Genomic DNA, 6,098 nt, shown 5'->3' on the forward strand with positions numbered 1-6,098 from the left:
CATGTGTAAGTATGTGTTGCAAGAGAGCACCGGGTTCTAAGCACTCTTGTCATAATGGTAGAATGGAGATAAAGCGCTCGGTTCCACTTACAAATAAGAGGTATCTCATCTACAGCTCGGCTATCTCAACTTTCAAAACACAGCATGTTTACCTCCTACATATATCACACATTAAACATTAAAAATACATAACTATTAGATAATGATGTAATATGCAAAATGGGCTATAGATCGCCAGCAACTACAGTAAGGTCACCCTGGCATGATTTTACCTTACCCTGAAGTACTTGCGAATGGTGATTAGTTTAGCAAGAGATTGAAAACATATCATTGCTCAGGTTGTCCATCGAACTCAAAAATATTGATAATTTATGACCGTCAGAGGCGAATTTACTGACTGTGAAGGTTTATACTTCCTCAACTGTTTATTGGGTCGACTATTGCTTCGTGTCACCCTGACCTGTATGCGCCGAATACAACATTCACCATTGAAAACACACCTAAAAATCACTTGAAAAGAAAAGGGGTTTTAGGGCACACTGAGAACGAGAGCCTGGTTTGTGTACTTAAAAGGACATAAATCCCCTCTCTATGTTCACACGCGATATCACAATCGATTGATGTTACAACCATTAACTGCATAAAAATAATATGTTAAAAATATGTTCAAATTAGTCAAATGAAATGGGTGCACAATGCGGTCTCAGCTACAGAGGGATTGTGTCCCTGACAGACCTGTTCTCTTGTTTGTAAATAAACACGCTTGTTCTGAAACCAGCAGTCCTTTTGTTCGCTTCAAAATTTGTGTTGCATAATTAAAATGATATATGTTTATCGAAATGTGTAGACCTTTAAAAAAAGAAACGATGAAAACATATGTAATTTGTTGAATGGTCTGAGCAATGGACTTGTGATGAACCATCACTTCTTTCGCGCTTGAGGCAGAGGTGCTAGGTTTACGACAAAAAACTCTGATGAGTAGTCATCATCGATTATAGCTTGAAACTTACATTGGGAATTATTTGTTGACATATAAACTGCCTCATCATTGTCTCACTCGTATCTGACCGCCTCCGTGGTCTAGAGGTAGAGCGTCCGCCCGGAGAGCGGAAGATCCGGGGTTCGATCCCCGGCCGCGTCATACCACAAGACGTTAAAAGATGGTACTTGTTGTTGCCCTGTCTGGCGCTCGACATTAAGGGGCTAAAACAAGGACTGGTCGGCTCGGAGTCAGTATACTGTGTCTGAGTGAGGTATTCATGTTAAACTGCGGCATGGTATCTCAGTGTGCTAGCACTATAAATCGGCATCAGTCCGGACTAGTACAAGCACACACGTGCATGCACGTCGCTATATAAGTGCAATAATCTTGGACGCGACGTTAAACCCAATTTCACCTCACCTCACCTCACCTCACTCGTATCTGGATAGGCTAACATAACACACTTTTATAAAGACAAATGTTTGAGGTGCGATTATGCTGGTGGAGCAGGACATGCTTACCCTATTGCTGTCATCACTGACTTTCAGTGATCCATTAATATATTGTTCATGTTGCTTTTACGCTCGATGGAATCTGTTTCGGCAGATATACGAGATGTCTGAATTTCTCAGAGCCCGAAAGAGGACGAAACTTGGATGGGGATAGGAATGATGGTTGGTAATATATTAGCATATATATAGAGACACTCCTGTCTGGACACAAATAATAGCAGACATATTTACTCTATGACACGTATGTTAAACAACATCCCCTCACACCCGACGTGATGAAAACAAAATTGGGAGAAGACTTAAATACGATTGAGTCCCAAACAATCACCCTTTGTTGTATGGTGGTCATGGTGATGTAAATGTTTCATGGAAAATACATAGATGAATGAAATACAGACGGTGTCACTGTGAATACAATGTTTTACAGTGTGACACACCCAGTTTTACTTTTAGACAAAACCCCTGAATTACATACGTGTAATGTATTTGTATTCAAGCTCTACCTTGTTTTTTTGTGGTCGGGTCAACTTTTATGATTTATGTTGTTGCACGCACTTGTCAATCAGCTCAGTGTTAGCAAACTTAAGCAAACACTAGCAATAATCACTAGAGCCTGTTGCCAATAGGTTAAGTTCTTAACGATAAAGTTCTTATTCTGCACCCAGTATATAGGCAATTGTAACCACAAGCTGGATGTAGCAATCGGACGAAATGGTTAAGCTGGAGGTCTGTGAATGTGATGTATTCTGCTCGCTGTGTATTTGTTGGTGTATTGTTTGAACGTTTAACAATATTCCATAAAAATGTCGACATCACAACACGTTTCAAAGAGACCACGCAGTGCCAAATGTACATATAAGACCTATCTTATCGCACATTATGCTGGCGGAGATATTGCCGATGTCTCGAATCAACTACAAGGTTGTGGTAAACTTGCAAACACAAATAAATGTGAAATGTTAATCACCTAAAAACAGTTTACATTAGAAATTAGCCTCTGCTCAAATTTAAAGTATCATTGAAAGGATCATTGAAAGATGAGGCTTTGAGGTCTCAAGTAGCTTCACTCAGATTAGCTCAATGTCAAGCTGAAACTGAGCCTGGCGAAAATGTCAAGGAACTGGACTATAGGTATACTATATATTTCATATTTATTTTAGTAAGTAGGAAATAAATAGTAATTTTATAGAAATTTCATATATCTATCTCCCCTTTCTGCCAGGAACCAACATCACAAGAATGTCTCTCCAGATAACAGACAACAATTAGTAGCCCTTTTTGCCAAAACAAGATGCTGTTTTCGTCCGAGAAATCAGTGACATTTTGCTGAGGTGCCGTTTTAGCCTCACCCAAAAGAGATAACAAGAGATCCGGTGATAAGGCTCGGTGACCTGGTACATGGCATCTGACAGTGTGTTCACAATATCAATCACTGGATTGTCCAGAATCTTGGGCCTACCTTTAGAATACAGTGCCACAAATTTTTCAAACAGTTCACAATACCCTGTGATGTAAATCGTAGTATTTTTTTGCCTGACACACTGGCAAAACATTGCCCTGTGATGTCAGGGGTCATTATTCCAAATAAATTTATATGTTTTGTATGGTGACGTTTATACACCATGTACAGTCCAAACGTAAACTTACATGTACCACTCACCCATAATAATCACTGTACTGTACAACGAGCCTTCGGCCTATAGCTAAGGAATATAGAAACTCACTCACTCACGAACGAACGAACGAGGGGTCGTATTTCCGCAAAACCTTCATTCGTCTGTACCAGTACCAAACAAAATACTGATGTCCAAGAAACATGAATTCATCATGACAGTGTCAACACATGTCTTCTGTAAACGTCATCTCTGGTTGAAAGTCGTGTGGCATCAGGTTGTAGACAGACAAATAATTTATTCCTGTCGTCCATCAGATATAGTACATGTCAAGTAAACTAAGGTACGATTTGAGAAGAAGTGAGTCGCCCAACGTGGAGTTACATGAGAATTCTGAAACATCTAAAACGACCAATAAGTAAAAGACATGCAGATTAACATTCCTCGGTTGTTCCTGGGATCAAGGAAGGGACAGAATGAAAGGTGAGGGTTGTATTGGAGAGTCCCTGGGATCAAGGAAGGGACAGAATGAAAGGTGAGGGTTGTATTGGAGAGTCCCTGGGATCCAGGAAGGTACAGAATGAAAGGTGAGGATTGTGTTGGAGAGTCCCTGGGATCCAGGAAGGTAGAGAATGAAAGGTGGGGGTTGTATTGGAGAGTCCCTGGGATCCAAGTGGGGCCAGCATCAAAGGTGAGGGTTGTGTTGGAGAGTCCTTGGGATCCAAGCAGGTACATAATCAGAGGTTGAGATTATGTGGTAGCGTCCGCGGGATCCAAGCAGGTAGAGCATCGAAGGTGAGGGTTGATCTAGAGAGTCCGCATAATCCGAGCAGGGACAGAATGAAAGGTGAGCGATGTGTTAAAATATGGCCAACGGGCCTTGTGGTCAGCTGGCCAAGAACTGTTCTGCTGTGTGATTGAGCTTCATGTTCATCATTCAGTTGAGAGGGGCGAGATCCATCTGAAGAGATACAATGTGCGACGAACATGGGGCGGAGCCTCAGAGATGTGCAGGTCTGATGGCGACACACTGGTCAAGATAGACACCGGAGAAACAGGACATCGTCAGAGACTTGTTCAACTTCAAGGACTACGAAAACCAAAGTAAGTGACACTGTGATGATAGCTTCTGATTTCTACAGATTTCTGTAAACAACATATGTGAGACTAATAACTCGCAATATCCATGTGTCTAAGGGCACTTTTAGTTTGCAATTTAGAAAAATCCCACTGCCTTATCTTTTGTATGTAGTTTTCACTAAACCAACACTTCAGTAGCTGGTGCATACCAACTAGTACATAAGGAATACCATGGACAAGGTGTTGTTAGTCATTGAGTTACTTCCAGCTGTGCTTGAAGCACCAGCACCACAACGGCAGTCAGCGCCGAACGTCAGACACACCTACTTACAGCCAGACACACATACTTACAGCCAGACACACCTACTTACAGTCAGACACGACTCCTTACAGCCAGACACACCTACTTACAGCCAGACACTCACACCAGTCACATCCACCTTCTATCACACGCTCCCGCCAATCACATTATCCCGTTGATCTCACATCGTCCCGCCAATCTCTGCCGCTCCAGTTATACGCCCCCGTCAATAACAGTGTTGCCTCAGTTAAACACATTCTTCAGTCACACCAACCAAAAGTAAAAAAATCACGTCAGTCAAATATTCCAATCAGTCACACCAACCTGATCAGTCCCATCCTCCCGTCAGTCACACCATCACTGTAATCACACTGTCACTTCAGTCACACCGTCCCGTTAACCACACTGTCCTGTCAGTTACAGGCACCGCTCAGTCACACTAACCAATCAGTCACATCCTCCCATCAGTCACACCGTCCCGTTAATCACACTGTCCCTTCAGTCAGACACACTCTTCAGTCACACCAACCAAGCAGTCAAACCAACCAAATCAGTCACATCCTCCCGTCAGTCATACACACCCCTCTGCCTCACTCTCCCGTTAGTCACACCTTCTCGTCAGTCATACACACCCCTCTGTCTCACTCTCCTGGAAGTCACACCCTCTCGTCAGTCATACACACCCCTCTGTTTCACTCTCCAGTCAGTCACACCTTCTCGTCAGTCATACACACACACCTGTCTCAGTCTCCTGGAAGTCACACCCTCTCGTCAGTCATACACACCCCTCTGTTTCACTCTCCAGTCAGTCACACCTTCTCGTCAGTCATACACATCCCTCTGTCTCACTCTCCTAGACGTCACACCCTCCCGTCAGTCACACACATCTTTCAGTCACACCATCCCGTTTATCCACTGTCTCTTCAGTCACGGACAGCCTTCAGTCTCATTTACCAATCAGTCACATCCTCCCGTCAGTCACACCGTCACGTTAATCACATTGTTCCCTCAGTTACTGACACCTTTCAGTCACACCAACTAATCAGTCACACCCTCTCGTCAGTCATACACACCCCTCTGCCTCACTCTCCTTAAAGTCACACCCACCCGTCAGTCATACACACCCCTCTGCCTCACTCTCCTGAAAGTCACACCCACCCGTCAGTCATTCACACCCCTCTGCCTCACCCTCCTGAAAGTCACACCCTCCCGTCAATCATACACAATCCTCTGCCTCACCCTCCTGAAAGTCACACCCTCCCGTCAGACGTTCACAACCCCTCTGCCTCACCCTCCTGAAAATCACACCCTCCCGTCAGTCATACACACCCCTCTGCCTCACTCTCCTTGAAGCAACATCCTCTCGTCAGCCATACACACCCCTCCGTCTCACTCTCCTGGAAGTCACACCTTCTCGTCAGTCATACACACCCCTCAGTCTCACTCTCCCGTCAGTCACACCCTATCGTCAGCCTCTCCTGGACAACCATGTCCAACGTCTTCAGATGGACTGACGGTTTCGTCTCGACGTACACGAACTGGGGTAAAGAGCAGCCCAGCTCAACTTGTGGAGGCCAGGACGAGGACTGTGTTCAAATCTTTCTAGTGAT

Source organism: Haliotis cracherodii, unplaced genomic scaffold, assembly GCF_022045235.1.
Source record: "Haliotis cracherodii isolate W230 unplaced genomic scaffold, xgHalCrac1.p SCAF_14, whole genome shotgun sequence".
NCBI lineage: Eukaryota > Metazoa > Mollusca > Gastropoda > Lepetellida > Haliotidae > Haliotis > Haliotis cracherodii.